The sequence below is a fragment of the Diabrotica undecimpunctata genome, chromosome 9 (genome assembly GCF_040954645.1).
Source record: "Diabrotica undecimpunctata isolate CICGRU chromosome 9, icDiaUnde3, whole genome shotgun sequence".
In the NCBI taxonomy this organism is placed as follows: Eukaryota; Metazoa; Arthropoda; class Insecta; order Coleoptera; family Chrysomelidae; genus Diabrotica; species Diabrotica undecimpunctata.
Window position 1 is genome coordinate 65,833,688 of NC_092811.1, and position 20,962 is coordinate 65,854,649.

At 32.3% G+C, this 20,962-nt stretch overlaps 2 long non-coding RNA genes across 2 annotated transcripts in view; both read left to right on the forward strand.

Moving 5' to 3' along the window:
- The window catches only part of LOC140449639 (uncharacterized), a 58,257-nt gene that overhangs the window by 14,594 nt on the left and 22,701 nt on the right, over positions 1 to 20,962 (forward strand). The window lies entirely within an intron of this gene.
- On the forward strand, positions 18,103 to 19,773 carry LOC140449637 (uncharacterized). Its single transcript, XR_011951850.1, has 2 exons — positions 18,103 to 18,492; positions 19,023 to 19,773. It is a non-coding gene; the product is annotated as an uncharacterized lncRNA (long non-coding RNA).

Consider the following 20,962-nt stretch of genomic DNA (forward strand, 5'->3'; position numbering starts at 1 on the left):
TTTCCTAGGGATTCTGTTAATATAACATCAATCAGTGTGCGATACTTACTACCAGGCCATACTTATATGACTGTCGACTAAGTTCCGCAACAATTGAGCGGTTTATCAAAAAACGCGTAGTATGGGCTCCATCAGAATGGTGTACATTGATATCCAACTCTCGTACCAAACCTAAACCATTTGAAACAATAAAAATTGATTTTAGCAACTTCTTAGAATGGAAAAAAAATATCTGATGATGTACTAAAACCGAGTAACTTCAAATGTAAGAACGGAAAACCTATAAAAATCAGTGAAATTAAAAATGTAAAATTTGAGAAAGGTAACCCAGATATTATTATAGAGGTTGAATATTTAAATAATGGCCAGAACTGCATCAATTTCACGATGGAATTAAAAGGAAAAAAAAAAACCAAAACGGCTTTAGTCTCAAAAATTGTCTATTTCCGTTGCAAAGCAAAATGACTTAATTGATCTCTGCGACTACAATATAATTCCTCTCAGGTTTCAAAAGAATAAAGAATATAGGCTAATGAAAACGTCAGCTACGCCAGATAAGCTAGCAGAATCCGATGAGGAAGACGAAAGCGATGAAGGGCCCCAAGATTAGATTTCTGCTGACTAGCTATGATTCACATTTATTATATCACATGCAATAACATTAGATATTATGACTATTTGTAAGTTTATGAGTAAAGCGATTTGTTGTTCAGTTAAATGCCTATTGTACTTTTTACTTTTCACAAATAAATTACCTTAAATAAATGATTTTTGGTATTTTTTTATATATATTTATGTTACTTTATGAGGCTGTGTCTAAACATACTTTTTATCGTAAGTGCTGAGCTTACGATAACAATCATAATGTGAAATTATTTCTGAATTTACCAAAATTATCGTAAGTGTTGGACTTGTATAAAACTACAGTAGCAAAATTATTTTTAATGCTTCCAAAGTAACGTAAGTCCAACTACAAAAAAACTGAAACTATTTTGAAGAAAAATCATTACTTTACTTCAAACACTCATCATAATACGTCCGGATGCCAATTTTCACTTCAATTGGACATTTCTAAACACGTTTATTGAAAAAACTGCCGTACTGTAAAATTTACTAAACGAGACTTACGATGTTATGGCAAAAAGGTATCGATATACTCTATACGAGTACTAGAAACCAATTCGCTAAGAATTTTGCTTAGTTTAGGAGATATGTTGTGGAATGCAATTTTTAGATTCCCCATGTCTCTCTTAACATCTTTATCAACGTCTGTTTTGCCTTGCAATTCTTAGAAGGCACAGATTAAAGCGGAATTCTTGAATTTGGTTTCGAAAATTAGTCTATGATTTTATTATCAGATGTCGCTACATTGCGTCTATACGAAGCCATGTTAGAGTTGCTTCCTAAGACAGAAAAGATTTATTTCACGTTCAGAGCGATTGCGAAAGCCGTTCTGATGAGGCCTATTGGGCCGAAATACGTATAAGCGGATGTGCAAGTGCCCTGTACGTGAAATCAAATCTTAACTGTCTTTTCCTTGTTATGTTTAAGTTTTCCGTTTCATGTCTGAAAAAGTTGGAAAAAAATGGGAAATTTTTTTATTAATAATTTCACGCACGAAAAAAAAATTATTCTTCATTAGAGGTTATGCATCACATAGAAATCATGAATCGATAATGTTATAAAATATTAAGTGGTAGATAGGGAAAATCAAAATTATTAATTAATACTAAAGAGGAAAGTGATTTTAAATTTAGATATGCAAGAAAATGTAATTTTAAAATGTTTATAGGTATTAAAAATTATGTCCCAGTTTAGATTCATGGCCTTCTAATAATTAAATAATACATTTAAAGTAAAAAGTAAATAAAAAATACTTTTGCATTTGTTGATTTTGTATATTGAATAAGGTAAATTAGAAATAAAATTAAAAATTAATGCACCTACTGATACATCATTAAAAGGCCATGACTGTAAATTTAAAAATAATTTTTAATTCCTACAACCAAATTAAAATAACATTTTATGCTGCACCTAAATTTAAAAGCACTTCACTTTTAAGCATAAATCAATATTTTTCATTTTCGCTGTATACCACTTAAAATTTTATAAATTTGATTATTGATTATTGATTTCTATGCAATGCAGAAATGTTTATGAAGAATAGTTTTTTTCATGAAATTAATAATAAAGAAATTTCCCATTTGTTGCCTTTTTCAGACATACTTTATACCTTACTAACAATTGAAAAACTTATTCCCTTACATGAAGTATAACATATAATCATATTTAGCTATATTTATATACTTACATTAATTCATTTTATATTCATTTGGATATATTTAATAAAGAATCGACACCGAAAATATAATAATTAATTAATTCTAATACTGTATCAGTTTATATATTTTTTCCCTTAATTATCTAGATATTTATTGAAATTAAATATGTAATGTAAATGACAAATAAAATACAAAATTCGTTAAGCCGGCCCTTTTTACTATTTACGTGATGAGGCAAATCCCTTTATGGCTTCGACTTTATCAGCGGGATACTTTTAAATTCTGCATAAGTCAGTTCTTATAATTGTGAATGAAGTTTACCAGCCTCTATCATTTCGTGAACAAACCATAGTAATCCCATCCTTAGTTAGTTATATAAGCATTCCAAAAATATTCAGTCCATTTGAAAACCACATATATCCGGGATATATGTTGTTTTTTAAATCACCCGTTAGCAAGCGCGCTCATCGTAATGTTGACATTACTATTTAAAAGCAACAATAATTCTGTGAAAATGGATACCGACGTACGTGAATCAAAAGAAAGACGTAAAAAGGGTGTAAAAAATATTACCTTCAAGTGTGAAATAGTTAAAAAAGCTCGGGTGCAAGGTATAGAGTATATAAATTATAAAGGAAATAGAGTTCCCAAAATTGAACAAGGAAGAAGTTGCAAGTAAGTATTTCTTATTTCATAACCTCAAACAGTTATGCAAAATTTAGAGGATTTACCACAAAAGATATGTATTTACAAAATCTTATTACACCTAAAACTGTTATTCGGAGGCGTCCAGTACAGGGAGAAAATATATATATATATATATATATATATATATATATATATACACTCGCGATCATAAAATCCGGGTCACTTTGAAAATTTCAAGTTTCTTGAATATTTTTTCATCTGGTGCAGTAATAACCTGTTTTTTAGGCTAATGTATTTTTTAATTGTCATCAATGTTTGTCTGAAAGAAAGAAAACACAGGGTTTTTATTGTTTTTATTGAAAAAGCAGAAAACAAACCAAATTGACGAAACAGACATACGAAAGAAAAAATGAAAAATACAGAACGTGGTAAAATATCGGTGAAATTTCAATGACTAATATCGTGTATTGCCTCCCCTTGCTCTAATAACCTCTTGCAGACGACGGGCCATATTCTCAATTTTTCTCCGGATTACATGATGTGGTATGTTATTCCACTCTCTCACTAACAGATCCTTAGGCTCCTGTGCGTTGTTAGGAGGAGGTGTATGGGTTTGAATACGTATTTTCAAATCGTACCAGAGATGTTTGATGTAATTCAGATCTGGAGATGTAGCTAGCCAGGGTAACCTCGTAATTCCAACCTTGTCCAAGTATTGCATACTGATCCTGGCAACCTGCGGTCGAACGTTGTCCTGCATAAAAACTGCGTCTTCTCCAAGCCCTGTCATGGTGGTCATAACATGTTCTTCCGGAATCTCCGTAATGTACCATCGTCCAGTTAGGGACCCATTTTCGATGAAGGGTAATTCTGTGTGGAAGTCGGAAGATATACCTCCCCAAGCCATGACCGAGCCTCCACCAAATAACATTCTTGGAGCAATGCAAGCTTGTGAAAATCGTTCACCGGTTCTCCTCCAAACTCTTACACGTCCATCGGATCCAGTTAGGCAGAAACGGGATTCATCTGAGAATAACACTTTGCTACAATCGTTAATTCCCCAAAGCGCGTATTGTCGAGCAAAAGCTAGTCGTGCAACTCGAGGCACCCGGCGAAGTGGCAGTCCTCTAGTCATTACCTGAGAAGATAGTCAAGAAGAACGAAGTCTTCTTCTGACTGTTGCAACACTAAAATTGCAATTTCGTACTTCCTCTAGACGATTTTGATGCATAACCGCAGTTAAGGTCCGGTTTCGTAAAGCCTGAAACACAAGGAAACGGTCATCTAGTACCTTGGTCGTTCTTCTTCGTCCAGAGCCAGGTCGCCTGGTTAGCAAACTTGCCTCCTGAAAGCGTTGAAGCACTCGTTGAACCGTAGAAAGGCTTACGCCAACAGTTCTTGCGACTTGCCATTGAGTGTAACCGTCTTCCACAAGTGCAACAATTTGTGCCGTTTCAACAACAGTCAAAGGCATTTTTGTCAAAAAATAAACACTAATAATGGCACTAATAAACACTAATGGTGGCAATAATAAACTTTTGTCCGTTGCATTTGAACAGAAAGTAGAAGTACACACGAGACATTTAAAACAAGCGGAGTTAGAGGTAGCGTTCATTTTGGGAAGTGTGCACTTTACCGCGAAATCGGCACTATTGGAATTCTTTGTTACAAAGGAAACCGCAACAATTCTCAGAAACATGCATTAGTTTGTATTTGTGTTATTATTATTTACGATAAAGCTCGTTAAAAATGAAATATCGGTGATTTTCAAGGTGACCCGGATTTTATGATCGCGAGTGTATATATATTGTGACGATTGGGGTTTATAGAAAATAATTTATAAGTTATATACTACATAATATTAGATATAAAAAAGTATTTAATTATTTTAAATAAGTTATATACTAGAGAATTTAATAAAAATATATTTATGTGAGGGCATTTTTAATAAATTAGCATATAATAATTGTAAAAAGTTGTATTTTAGTAATTTTAATGTTGTAAATAGATTTAAGTGAGCCATGTGCTTAGGCAACCAACTATACAGTGGATTGACAGATAGAAATTAATCATAATACGAATATAAGTGGGGTTATAATAATAATGTTGGTTTGAGGTGTTTAATTTATATATATTTGATGATTTAAATGTTTATTCTGATCTGAAAAGCCTAAATGTCAACAAAATTATCAATGGAACATTAACGAATTCTTCAGAGTGCAGAGTGTGACCATTGTTTACAGTCGAACATTCTCGAAATAATGATTATGGCGGTGGATCGAACAGATATTTTTTTCGAGAACATCTATATAGAAGTGATAGAACAAATTGGAACATGATTTCTTACCAGATGGTTCTGGAAGATTGAAAAGATATAAATACCCGTGATTTGGATTCAAGATGGCAGTTTTTAGTTAGAAGTCAAGCAGTTTATTATGAAAGTTAGTAGAAGATAGACACAATTAATTAGTGAAGTCAATTGTTCACAGTTTTAGTAAATCAGTCAAGCAGTTTTATAAGAAATATGAAAGTTAGTTGGAGATAGTCCAATTGTTTAATATAGTGAGTTAAATGAAGATTAAAAATTATGCATATAATTTAATGCACATTTATAATTATACACAAATAATTATTGAAGATTAAAAAAAGTATATTGGAAGAAATTAAATTATATTATGGTTGGAGATTAGTATAAATCAACTTATAATAAGTGGATATTGGTATATTGAAAAGAAGAATAAATATAAATGCTGTTTGCTGGTTTGGTTGGTGGTGTATAAATGCTGGTGAAGAAAACTATATCTTAAATTGGTAGAAGCTGATAATTGGAAAAAGTAATTTCACAAAAAACAAGGATAACTGAAGTACGAAGACATTCAGTGGTGATTAGAATCTATATAGTAGAAAACAGTTCATTTAGGCATTCAGTGAAAGAAAGGTACAAAATTTTGTTAATATAATTTAGTTAGTGTCATAACAATTTCAATTTTGAAGATAGTTTTGTTTAAATTGTAGATTGTCTATAGAATTTAATTAGTTTTATAAGAATATCAATTTAAAGATAGTTTATTTTAAATTTACATTGGCTAAGTTAGATATATATGTGTGTTTCATAATAGTTATAATAAAGATAATTTAAAAAAGTACTTACAAGCTAATTCTTTGAGAACCGCGATAAAAACCCTATATTATTAAAAATACTCATTGCTCATCATTCAAACAAAAAACACATCATAACAATTTGGCACCCAACGCGGTGGCTCTCTATTTAAAAGAATTAGTTTGGGAAGATAAGTGCTCTCATATAATTAAATTAATTATCAGTAGAAAGAAAAAATTATAGATTTTATTTTTAATTATATTTGAACAAGTAAAGTCTCAAAATGTCTCAAGGAAAGAAAGGTACAAGAAGCAAAAAGAATGAAGAAGATGTGGAAGTAGAAACACAACCTATACAAGAGGAGAGTTTAGTTCAAGTTCCACAAGATACTGCAGAAATGAATCCAGAAAGAGAGGAAAATGTCAATATGGCAGCTTTGATGTCATTAATGATGCAGATAAATAAGACAATGGAAGAGAATACAAAAAAAATGGAAGAGAATTCAAAAGAAATCAAAGAAGACATAAAAAAATTGGAAGAGAATTCAAAAGAAGTCAAAGAAGACATAAAAAAATTGCAAGAGAATTCAAAACAAGTCAAAGAAGACATAAAAAAATTGGAAGAGAATTCAAAAGAAGTCAAAGAAGACATGAAAAAAATGGAACAGAAATTAGAAGAGAATTATAGAAAATTAGAAAAGAAAATAGAGGATAATAATAATAAAATTGTAAAACAAATAGAAAAACAAATGGATAAAAAACTTGAAGCTGCAGAGAAAAAAGTAGCAAATGAAATAAAAATTATACGGAATGACTACAAGAAAAGGATAGAAAATGAGAGGACAGAAGTAAAGAGGATTATTCAAGATAATAAGATAGATATAGAACAGAAAATAGAGTTACAGAAATGTAACTTAGAAGTAAAAATTAACGAAGACAGGAGAAACACAGAAGAAAAATTAGACGATATACAACAAAATATCCAAATAAATTGTAATCAAATAAGAAATGTGGAACAGAGAATAGATGATATTTCACAAATGAGAGACATAGGGAGACCGTACTTAAATTTAACAAATGAGACTGGGATTAAATTCTCTGGTAATATAAAAAATTTGCATCCTAGAGTATACATAAATAGTTTAAAACATAAATTAAGATTTGTGAATAATATTAATGATATTAAAGATTATATTAGAATGACATTAAATGACAATGCAGCAATTTGGTTTGCAAGTATTGAGAATGATTTAGATAATTTCCAAACATTTGAAAATAAATTTTTAAATTATTATTGGGGTGAATTAGAGCAAGCCAAGTTTAGAGAAATTCTATATTTTGGAAAGTATAATCAAAATTTAAAATCAAATATGGTAGATTATGCATTGAAATTGATAACAGTTGCAAAATATTTAGAACCACCACTTAGAGAGGATGAAACAGTCTTAAATGTATCTAGACATTTTGATGCTGATGTTGTGCAAACCGTAACTGTACAAAATATTCAAACAATAGATAGTTTTATTAATTTTATTCAAAGAATACAAAGAGGCAATATGACAAGTAATAATAACAACAGAAAAAACAACAATAACTTTCAATATAATAAAAATGATAATCAACAATATAGACAATCATATAACAATAATACTAGGTATGGTGATAGTTTACAAAATTTTAATAATACTAACAGTAATCCAAATAGACAGAACTTTAATAATAATACTAGTTATAATAGACAAAAATTTAATAATAATACTAATTATAATAGACATTTTAATAACAGTACTAATAATAATAGACAAGATTTTAACAATAGAAGAAATACAGAGCGACCTAACTATAACAGACAGGTAAATTGTGTTCGAAGGAATAGAAGCTGCGAAGACAGGGAACGAAATAGTACAAGGGAAGAAAATGTGAGTAGAAGTCATAGTAGGGAAAGACATAGGACATCAGATCCAAGTGGTCAGATACAATCTGACAATTCTAATAATCAAAATTTTGTGCAGTAAACTTTCTGAATTACAAGTTAGGCCATTGCTATTATGAAAAACCTTCTGAATTTATTTCTTTAGATGAAGATAAAATTATTGAATCTATTAATTTAATTTATATAAATGCTTTGGCCAAAAATAAAATAATTAAAATTATGATAGATACTGGTTCAGAAAGTACTTTAGTCTCGGAGAATTTTATTTTTAATACATTAAAACTATCAGATATAATAAAGATTCCAAAAATTAAAATTATTGGTGCAAATAATAAGAAGTTGGGTGAAATTGATAAACTAGCCAATTTTAAAATTAATATTCTTAATAAAGAAATTAATATGCAAGGATTTATTGTCAAGGATTTATGTGTTGATATATTAATGGGAAATGATGAATTGGAAAAGAAGAAAGTAAAGATAGATTTTGAAGAAAGAATGGTAACTTTGGAAGGGCAAATAATTAAATTTATGCAGAAAGATGAGGTAGAAGAAGGAATAAGAGTTGATAGGATATTATTAAAAGAAAATAATGATGTTTATGAAGAAGAAATGTATTTTGATAATAGGGAAATGTCCCAAAAGAATGTAAAGAATAATTATTGTAGTGAATATTTAAGGAATGGAAATTTTAAGCAGATGGATGCCTACGAGGCGGAGTGCGTAAAATTGGAAGCAAGGAATAATGAGTACATAATGAAGAATAATTTTATTTGTAAAGAAGAAGATATAATGAAAGTTTTAAATTGCCCTGAAGAATATAAATCAATAGTCATTTCCATATTGCAGCAACACAAGGGACTTGTCAATAAAGAAAATAGAATTGCACAAAATTATATCCATAGTATAAAAGTTAAAGAAGAAAAAGATTTTAAAACAAAATCGTACCCAATACCATATAAATACAGAGAAGAAGTAAACAAAACAATTAATAATATGTTAGAAGATGGGATCATTGAGAAGGCAGACACACGTTTTATTAACCCCATAGTAGTAGTACGAAAAAGATCAGGTGAAATCAGGTTATGTTTGGATGCAAGGAATATTAACAAGATTACTGAAAAGCAATTTGAAGCACCAATGAGTATAGATGGAATATTAGGAAGAATTACAGGAATGTCATTTTTCACTAAAATCGATTTACTGGTCTGGTTATTACCTCTAGAAAGAAAAAGTAGACAGTATACAGGATTTCAGATAGATGGAGTAGTATATCAATTCAAAGTAGTACCATTTGGACTTCAATCATCTTGCAGTGCTCTATGTAGATGTCTTCATGATATTTTGGATCAATATGAACATTTTGTAATTCACTACATTGATGATATATTAATTTTTTCTAAAACGGCTGAAGATCATGAGAAACACCTAAAAACTATAATAAATAGATTAGACAAAGTTGGACTAAAAATAAATCAAGAAAAATGTACATTTTTTCAAAAAGAAGTCATATATCTAGGTTATAAACTTAACACTAAGGGAATCGAAATGGATCCAGAACGGACACAAGTCATTCAGGAATATAAAACACCACACAATTTAAGAACTTTAAGAGGATTTATTGGAATAATTAATTATTATAAAAGGATGATACCAGATCTAAGTATAAAAGAAATTCCATTACTTGAACTACTGAGAAAAGGTGTAAAATGGAGATGGGATCAGAGAAGAGAACTAGCATTCCAAGAAATTAAAAACATTTTTCTGTCAAATTTGAAAATATACTATCCTGACTACACACAGCCATTCATATTAAGAACAGATGCATCAATAGAGAGATTATCAGGGGTATTATTACAAATACATGATGGGGTCGAATACCCAATACAATTCATTTCAAGAATTACAAAGCCACATGAAAAGGGTTACTCAGTTTCAGAATTAGAACTAGCAAGTATAATACACTGTGTCACAAAATTAAGATTTTATTTGTTGGGTAATGAATTTACAATAGAAACAGATCACCAAGCTTTAACATCTATATTAAATAACAAATATGGAAACAGTAGAATACATCGGTGGAGTCTAATATTGAGTGAATACTCATTTGAAATCAAATACATTTCTGGAAAATCCAATATAGTGGCAGATGCTTTATCAAGGTTAGAAAATACATCACAAAAAGGGCAGCGAACAATAAAAATTGGATTAAATCAATTAGTAGAAAGTACTGGATTATATTCTAAAGAAGAAATTATAAGAGATCAGATCAATTTGAGTGAAAAACAAAAAGTCCTTAGGAAAGATGGGGTATATTATAAAATAATAAATGGCATAGAAGTATATGTAATAACTAGAACTTTAGCAAAGAAAATATTGAAAAATTTACATAACAATTATATGCATATTGGTTCAAGAAAGCTATGGATGCTATTTAGGGACAATTATTTTGCAAAGAATGACATAAGTATAGCAAAGGAAATTACTACCCAATGCCCAATATGTCAACTAAACAAAGAAAAGAATTTCAAAAACCAGAACACATATAAATCTAATGTTGTATATGAAAAACTAAATACAGTTTCCATGGATTTTATTTCAAATTTAGTTCTCAGTCCAAAAGAAAAAAAGCATATACTAGTGATAGTTGATTTATATACAAAATTTATTAAACTATATCCCTGCTCAAGAACAAATGTTAAAACATTAAAATTATATATTAATCAATTTTTCGAAGAAATAGGACCATTTAGAAATTGCATAATAGATAATGCTACATATTTTAACAACCAAAAATTTCGGACATTTTGTGAGAAAAAGGGAATCAACATTCATTTTACAAGTATCAGACATCCTCAGGCAAATCCTGCAGAAAGATATATTAAAGAAGTTATAAAATATTTAAGGATACTGTGCCAAAATCAACACGAAACTTGGCAGCAACATATACCACAAGTAGAGTATTTTTTAAATAATACACATAATTTGAATACAGAGGAAGTACCAGAATATTTAATGTTTGGCCATATAGGAAACAGAAAGTGGATTAGTGAATATAATCAGGATATGTTAGAACAAGTAATGCAGAAAGTGAATAACCGAATTAGGAGGAAAGCTGAAAAATATATCAGAAGACAAAATCGAAATATAAAAAAACCAATCACATTTCAAAAAGGAGACCAAGTGTTAATTCGTTCACTTAGAAAAAGTAATGTTAAAGAAAATCGTTGTAAGAAATTACAACCAATGCTTGAAGGTCCATATACAATTGAAAATCAGAATGGACTAAATAGTTATGTGTTAATAGATGCAGAGAACAGACTAAGAGGCATATTTCATATCAACGACATTTTTCAATATCATGAAGAGATTGAATAACATTTTCTATACCTTTAACACAAATATAATAACACTAATAACTTACTGATATATCCATTTTATTCAATAGACTTGATTTGTTAAATGGTAGATGGTAGATTTCATTATTTTGAATCAATTTGACATCATACTTGTTGAATTTTGTATATATGGAAATTAATTTGTACCCTAAAAATCATAATTTGGGGTTAGACACAAAATTGATACTATAATTGCTATAAAAATGTCTTTCTAATATAATAAAGTAAAAAAAAAACTTACCAATTTATATTGATGAAAGTTATTTTGAATGGAAATAATTCCTAGATTTTGTCTATAAACAAACAGAACACCATATCGATTATATTTTAATTAAGGTTATATTTTATTCTCTGATATCGCATCCATTGCCCCATTTGACATGACAGTTTGACCATAGAATAGCCGAACTGTGCTCCGTTGTTCTCTGCTTTGATATAGACAGCGAACAGGGATGTATTTAACACATTTTAAATAAAAAAAAATTGATTTATTAAATTTAATAAGGTATGAGAAAATTAATATTTAAAAAAATAATAAGTAAATTATTTATTTTAAATATTATTTTTGGGGTATTGTGACGATTGGGGTTTATAGAAAATAATTTATAAGTTATATACGACATAATATTAGATATAAAAAAGTATTTGATTATTTTAAATAAGTTATATACTAGAGAATTTAATAAAAATATATTTATGTGAGGGCATTTTTAATAAATTAGCATATAATAATTGTAAAAAGTTGTATTTTAGTAATTTTAATGTTGTAAATAGATTTAAGTGAGCCATGTGCTTAGGCAACCAACTATACAGTGGATTGACAGATAGAAATTAATCATAATACGAATATAAGTGGGGTTATAATAATAATGTTGGTTTGAGGTGTTTAATTTATATATATTTGATGATTTAAATGTTTATTCTGATCTGAAAAGCCTAAATGTCAACAAAATTATCAATGGAACATTAACGAATTCTTCAGAGTGCAGAGTGTGACCATTGTTTACAGTCGAACATTCTCGAAATAATGATTATGGCGGTGGATCGAACAGATATTTTTTTCGAGAACATCTATATAGAAGTGATAGAACAAATTGGAACATGATTTCTTACCAGATGGTTCTGGAAGATTGAAAAGATATAAATACCCGTGATTTGGATTCAAGATGGCAGTTTTTAGTTAGAAGTCAAGCAGTTTATTATGAAAGTTAGTAGAAGATAGACACAATTAATTAGTGAAGTCAATTGTTCACAGTTTTAGTAAATCAGTCAAGCAGTTTTATAAGAAATATGAAAGTTAGTTGGAGATAGTCCAATTGTTTAATATAGTGAGTTAAATGAAGATTAAAAATTATGCATATAATTTAATGCACATTTATAATTATACACAAATAATTATTGAAGATTAAAAAAAGTATATTGGAAGAAATTAAATTATATTATGGTTGGAGATTAGTATAAATCAACTTATAATAAGTGGATATTGGTATATTGAAAAGAAGAATAAATATAAATGCTGTTTGCTGGTTTGGTTGGTGGTGTATAAATGCTGGTGAAGAAAACTATATCTTAAATTGGTAGAAGCTGATAATTGGAAAAAGTAATTTCACAAAAAACAAGGATAACTGAAGTACGAAGACATTCAGTGGTGATTAGAATCTATATAGTAGAAAACAGTTCATTTAGGCATTCAGTGAAAGAAAGGTACAAAATTTTGTTAATATAATTTAGTTAGTGTCATAACAATTTCAATTTTGAAGATAGTTTTGTTTAAATTGTAGATTGTCTATAGAATTTAATTAGTTTTATAAGAATATCAATTTAAAGATAGTTTATTTTAAATTTACATTGGCTAAGTTAGATATATATGTGTGTTTCATAATAGTTATAATAAAGATAATTTAAAAAAGTACTTACAAGCTAATTCTTTGAGAACCGCGATAAAAACCCTATATTATTAAAAATACTCATTGCTCATCATTCAAACAAAAAACACATCATAACAATATATATATATATATATATATATATATATATATATATATATATATATATATATATACAGGGTGTCCCAGACTAATTTACCCACGCTATATCTCTTAAACGAATAGAGATTTTCGAATGGGACAAAAAGTGATCTATTCTACTTGTAATACACTTTAATATGGCGTAGAAAAAATCATCCCCTAAATATTCATCCCTTAGTTACAACCCCTAACTTTAATTTTTTTAATAGCACCCTGTATATTTTTTTATAGTTTTGGATGTGGTCTTCTATCGTCTATTCAACAGATTTATTAAAAGTAAAATCGGTTTGTAAATAATCAAGAAATCAATTTATTTTTTATTTTTGTTAATTAAGTGTCCCAGACTAATTTATCCAGGCTATATTTATTAATAAAATAGGGATTTCTTAAAGAGACAAAAACTGGTCTATTCCATTTGTAATACACTTTAATATGGCGAAGAAAACATCATCCTCTAAATATTCATCTCTTAGTTACAACCCCTAAAAAAAAGCGATGAAACTCAAGGGAAGAAAAACTGGAGAAGAGAAGTGGAAGAAATTGTAGATAGAAATAAAACAAACAGAAATAGCGGGAAGGATAGGGAAGAAAGGGAAAATCAGCAAACCAAGAGAGAGGAAGAAATAAACGAAGGAGAAAAAGAGAAAGGGGAAAACAGGCAGAAGGAAGAAAAAAATAAAATGAGGGAGGAGATTTTAAGGAAAGAAAACGAAAGAAAGGAAGACGAAGCAGCAAGCAGCTCAGACAGCAGATGCAGCTTTGACGATGAATGGAAAAAAAGGAGGTCAAGAAAAAGAAAACCAAGCAACAGGACAGAAACGTCCAGTTTAGAGGAAGAGGAGAAGCCACTGAACTACAAAACTAGATCAAAGTTGGAGCGTCTCCAGGACAGCGTAGCGGAACTCGGGAAACTTATGAGAAAGGTGCCAAATACAAGGCTATCCATAAAGAGGGAGGTCGACATCTTGAGAAATCAGATGCTCGATTATATCGAGGAAGTGGAGGAAAATAATGAAGAAGAGGCTCCAAGAAAGTCTGTATGCATGACATCCAGAGGCGTGCAGGTCAACATGGAACCCTTGAAAGTTAAGAAGTTGGCGACAATGGGGGTTCAAGTGGATCTAGAGAATCCAGAAGCCATTAAACGAAGGGTAGACGCTATCACAAATAAGATGACAACATGTAAGGAAGAGAAGGAAACAATAGAATTTCTAAATGAAGACTGGCCAGAGGAGGTCTTCACTAGGACTATAGTGAAAGAAGGTAACATCTCAGAATTAACAGGAGACGTGGCAGTCTTTGTCACCAACAATGACGAGGACAACAAAGCCATGGAAAAGGCCAAAGCTATGTTTCCGCAGCTACCAGGTGCTCCAGCGGAGGTGGATGAGGAGGGCGGCCTGGTAACTACGAAAGTCACGATGTCTGTTCATAAATATGGAACGTGGATCCACAAGGAGAAGTATGGATTTAAACTTCTCCCAAACAAAAAGGAAGAACCTGTGCCGGTGAAGTTCCTGAAAACATGCAGGAAACTGGTACAGAAGATGGAGGAGCTGGGAAGAGAAAACCTGGGAATCCACACACCGGCAGCACTGGGAGTTGAGACATCGAGAAAAATTATGGTAAGAGGAAGAGATGTAACGATCACGCTCCTAGGTAAAAAAACAACAAGAAGGTGGACCAATATCAACACCAAGTCCAAAGAACAAAATGGAGTCGTAATCATCAATAAAACCAAAGAAAAATCCTTTGTGGATTTAATGACAGAGGTAAAAAACAAGCTGACAGGAAGAAAGGACATTGACATTAAAAGGATCAGACAGACTAGAGACCAAGGAATATCACTGGAGTTGGTCGGAGGACGGGAAAAGGCAGAGGAAGTGAAGAAACTTCTCTCTGATAATACATGCGTGTCGAGAGCAGTGGCAAAAGGAGGCATCGTGAAGAAAAGACTCTTAATACAGGAAATCCCACCCAATACAACAAAGGAAGAGATTCAAAAGGCCACAGAGGAAGCAGCTGGAAAACAGCGGGTCTGTGACATTATAAAAATTTGGACCGAGACACGAGGCGCAGTAGGAGGGATGATGAGTGCCGTGATCGATGTGGATGAAGATGTTGCCGAAAAGATCTTGCAAATGAAAAGAATAAAAGTAGACTACACATCCTGCCGAGTGATAAAATCGAGGTTAGAAATACCGAGATGCTTGAGATGTCTTGCCTTTGGACACAAACAATGGCACTGCAAGGGGCAGAACAGAAGAGGATGTTGCTTCCGATGTGGTAAAGAGGGTCACATAGCGCTGGAATGCAAGGAAGAAACAACCAGATGCCTCAACTGCGACGTGAATGGGCATGTGGCAAATTCAAGAATATGCCCAAAGTTCAACCGACTGGTTGAAAATAGAAATAACTGAGGACTAGTCCCAAGAGTATGAGAGTGTAAAAGAGAGCGCGAAAGAAATCCAAGGTTTAGAAATGGCAAACAAAGAAAACATGACTCGAGAGCTGAGAGTGCTCCAAACTAATGTGGGAACGGCAAGACTAGCACATGATCTTGCTGAGACTGCCGCAGTAGAAAAGAACATCGATGTGCTGGTGACGGCGGAACCAAATCCAACAGCGGTGAAAAGAAGAGAATGGTTTGTAGATACGACCGGGAGAGCTGCTGTACGAATCTACAATAGGAAACTGCGAGTGTATGAAATTAAGCCGAAAGAAGGATATGTGATTGTTCGGATAGAGGGGGTGCGACTGGTCTGCTGTTATATTTCTCCAAACGTGACGGTGGGCGAGTACGAGATGAAGATAGACGAGATCATGCAGGAAGTGGGAAACACAGGAGGAGAATACGTAGTGCTGGGAGATTTTAACGCAAAAGCAGCGGACTGGGGATCTCCCATCACCGATGCTCGCGGCAGGATACTAACTGACTGGGTGGGTGCTCTAGACCTAGTGGTTCTGAACACAGGTCTGGAACCTACGTTTGTTAGGAGAGGTACAGGTACGTACATCGACGTGACCATGGCGACACAAGAAATAGCGGCGAAAGCAGTAGGTTGGAAGGTTTTGCCAGACTACACTGGAACTGAACATCAATACATTGAGTTCTCGATAACTGGAAAGGGGACCACTAACACGGTCCGTGCATCCGGGACGTCGATGGGCAGATGCGGCGATGGGAATGACTGGAAAGTATACGAGGAACTAATTAAATGGAGAGTGAGCATAATGCAGGGTCAATCACCGACAGTGGAAAGCCTGGAGAGAGTCATTAAAGAAGCGATGAAGGGAAGCAAGATTGGTCGCCAAGATGTCAACAGGATGCCATATTGGTGGAATGCGGACATCGAGGCACTAAGAAATGTGTGTATAGCGATGAGAAGAAGGTTAACAAGAGCAAGAGGTAGAGCAGGAATCAACCCTGAGATCATCGAGGAGATCGAGGAAGAGTACCGCGCAAGGAAGAGGGAACTGTACAGGAAAATCCGTACAGAAAAAAGAAGGCACTGGAAAGAGTTGTGTGAACAGCTGGATGAGGACATCTGGGGTCAGGGGTACAAGATCGTCATGAAGAAGTTCCATGCGTATTCTCCTTACGAAATGCCTATGGATAAGAAGCTTGAGGTAACAAGAGAGCTCTTTCCGGACGGCAGATGTCATGGTGTATGGAGGGATGAAGGAGCTGAGCGAGCTGTACCCTTTACCATGGATGAACTTATCGAGGCATTGGGTTCACTGAAGACTCGTAGGTCCCCAGGACTAGATCAGATACCACCTGAGGCGGTGAAGGGTCTAGGACGGGTGGAACCTGCGTGGCTTCTGGAACATATGAATGCACTGCTGGAAGCACAAACTTTTCCTGAGCCTTGGAGGACATCGAGGTTAATACTGCTTCCCAAAGCTAGGGAAAAGTATCGCCCCATCTGTCTGCTTCCATGCATCAGTAAGCTGTATGAAAGGATGCTGCGAGTACGCATAGACGACATGATTGAGAGGTCAGGTGGTTTATCAAGGAGGCAATTTGGTTTTTGTAAAGGGAAAAGCACGATTGATGCAATCATGAGTGTACTCGAAGCATTGCGTAACAGAGGGGATGAACATCGCTGGGCGGCTCTGCTGTTGTTTGATGTTAAGAATGCATTCAATACGTTGCAGTGGAACGAGGTAATGAAGGCAATGGAGGAGAGAGAATGTCCTGGTTACCTGATGAATGTGGTGGCGGAGTATCTGTCCGAAAGAAGGATTATGGTGGAAAAGGGCACGATCGTGGACGTGTCGGCCGGGGTACCCCAGGGATCTGTCTTGGGCCCGACGCTATGGAATCTGGCATATGACGGGGTTATGCACTGTGAATACGGAGAGGGTACAACCCCCTTCGCATTCGCGGATGACCTAGCTGTACTGGTAGTGGCTCGGGATGAGCCAGATCTCAAATACCGGGTTAGAAACGCAGGCGGCGTCGTAAAGAAATGGATGACGCAGCACGGACTGAAACTTGCGACAGAGAAAACCGAAGCCATTATTCTGAAGGGGACAAGGAATAGGCAAAATATTGAATTAAAATGTGCGGGAGCATGTCTAACACCTAAGAAACATGTAAAGTATCTAGGAGTGACATTGCACCAGAATGGAAAATGGGGAGAGCACGTGCGGGAGGTGGTCCGGAAGGCTGCGAATAGTACGACTGCGTTGGGGAGGGTGATGTGTAACGAGTCCGTTACTTAAATAATCGTTTACCTTCTTTTTGTGACTGGAATCTTTTAATTTAATTCTAAATTAAATTCATATTAAAATATTCTTAAACTAAATATTTAAATAACTCCCAGTAAATTTTATTTTCTGATATTGGCATTAAACTGCGCCCTCAGCGGTGAAATTCTGAAAGTACATTTATTCTGCGACGTGTAAAATCTCAACGTGTCACTTGTTAACTGGATGTGAGTGAATAAACATCTCAGAGTAGAGCGGCTGGGAGTCCATTTTTTTTCCCGAATTTAGTTTAAGTTTATTTTTTTATGTGAAGAGCTGTTATTTTAGAAGAAACCATTTGAGTTATTTTGTTGTTTTGTACGAGGATATTTTCAGTTGGATCACCCTAGCCGGTAAGATAACATTACAAATAAATTATAAGGAAAAATCCTTCATACCATCCGCCATTGTTAGTAAAATTCAGACTTATTTTAATTTCGTCTTTGATAGGTATCTCATATATTTGATACATGTTATATTTCACCTTATTTCATTAAGGAAAAGTTTTATACCTAAATAAATTATAAGTATTAGATTCTATATCTATCTCAAATTTTTATTTCCTTTCAAGAGTTAAAGTAAACAATTATGTATTTCAATTTCATACCATTTAAACCGGCTAATATTTCTTTTTTTTTTCTATTCTATTTAATATAAAGATCATGTTTTCCGTTAAAATTATCTATTTAATATATCCATACATTATAAAAACATTGTCACACCATTCGAAGGTCACTATTTACCGAAAACCATTAAGGTTTTTATTTCAATTTAAGGTCACTTGCTGACATTTTTTGTATCGCCTTCCAAGGTTGATAACCCTTGTGTTTTTCCTTAACTTTTGTATGTACAAAAACTTGGAGTAACACAACTGTTTTTTTAGCCTACTCAAGAATCCAGTTACAAGTCAGGGGAAGAATTATTTTTTAGTTGGGGTTATACTTAATAAAGATAAGGGGAAGGAGTTTCAAGTTGGTTTTTTTATGGGAAATTAAGAAGCAGTTTAAAGGGACGTATTTGTCCAATAGTACCTGATCCAGGGAATACAGGTTTGGTATCTTGTTACCACCTGAGTCCAGTTCTCCACTCTTCGAGGGAAACCGACAGGAAGAACTGACTTATTTTTTTTTATTATCATTCAATTACTTTAAATAATTTTTTTTATGTCCTCTTCAAGGTTTAACTTTTGGTTCAATTTTTAATAACAAAAACTATCCTTAATAATAAATATTTTCAATTTTTCCTAAAAAAAACATTTTATCATTGTAATTTAATTTAATTATTTATTGTTTACCAAGGGATGAGGTTATAACTCTCCCTTGAATTTCTCTTTGTTAGGTTATTGTGTGCACACATATCCCGGAGAATTTTTACTTAAAAACCTAAACAATTTTTGAACGAAAACTAACTATTAGTGAGTAGTATATAATTATATTTATTATTTATACATTATTTTTGGATCTAACTTTTGTCACAATTTGAAATTTTTAAGGGGTAAATTGTTTTATAATTATTCAGGGATTTTACTGTAAATATAGATAAGTTAATTGTATATAAGAGGTGATGGGTCATATATAAGTGTTTAAAATAGTCTGTACATAAAATTGGTATTTATTAAAGTTGGGTTAAAACAATTCAATATTTCAATTAATACCTATCTTTCATATTTCAGCAATACAAGATATCTCGGAAGAAAACATTTAACTTCCTGGCGCCCAACCATTCACTAGAGCAGCTTTTATTTTTTTTCATCTGTTTATTTCTTGGTGGTTCTCTTGTCATTAATTCTTATATCTTACGGTCTCTGTAGGGCATGCAAATTGGCCGAATCCTTCTTTGAGTGTCAAGTGGTCATTCTCCTGCATAGTCGCTAGCCAACACTTAATTCTGTTATATTTTAAAATTCATATTTACTTCATAAAATTCATATTTATTTCTTTTACATAATTTATTTCTATCTAATCCCTTCCATCTTCCGTTATTCCCCATATTAGTTCGTTGGTGTATCAAGGTGCATTTTAGAGTTCACCCTATTTCTACACTGCACATTTTTTGCCCCACATTCCTCATTTTTGTTACATTGGCGAGCCCAACGTGGTGCCTATTTTCTCAGTTCAGACCGTACATTCTGTAGTATATTTCTCTTTGCAAAATATTCTTTATTATTTCTAATTTGTTCCTGTTGCTCTCTGTTCATTTTTTTTAACTTCCTTATTTATTTATCTTTTCTTATTAGATTTACATTTATAGGTATACTTGTATTGCTGCAGTTTACTTATATTCATATTTAAACCCTCACCTTCTTAATCATTGTGTACAGTTAACAATCTATTTTACTAATTATTGAACTATAAGAATTTAATAATTTAGATATTACTATTTTTATATATATATTAGCCAATATTGGTGGGTTTTTTATATTCAATTATTTGTTAATCATATACTTGTTGAAACCATTGTGTGTTGCTTCAAGGATTGTGTTATATTTACTCAACTTTACTTAACCATTTTAAAATTTTTGTGAATAACTTTAGATTATTCTTGGATTGATTTTGTGGTGTGTTGTTATATATTTATTTAGATATATTTTTTTTTTAAACCTTAGATTATTCTTCGATTAATTTTGTGGAGTGGTAATACATTATTTCCTTTGTCTATTCCTTTATTCATCTATTTTTTTTTTCACAATGTCTGCATTCAAGGTAGAACATTTATTAGTCAAGGAATTAGATTATGAGTTGAGAATTAGGGACATCAATATTGATGAGTCTTCCAATGTGGATATAAAACGCAAACTATTGCGTGGAGCTTTAAGGCAAGAAG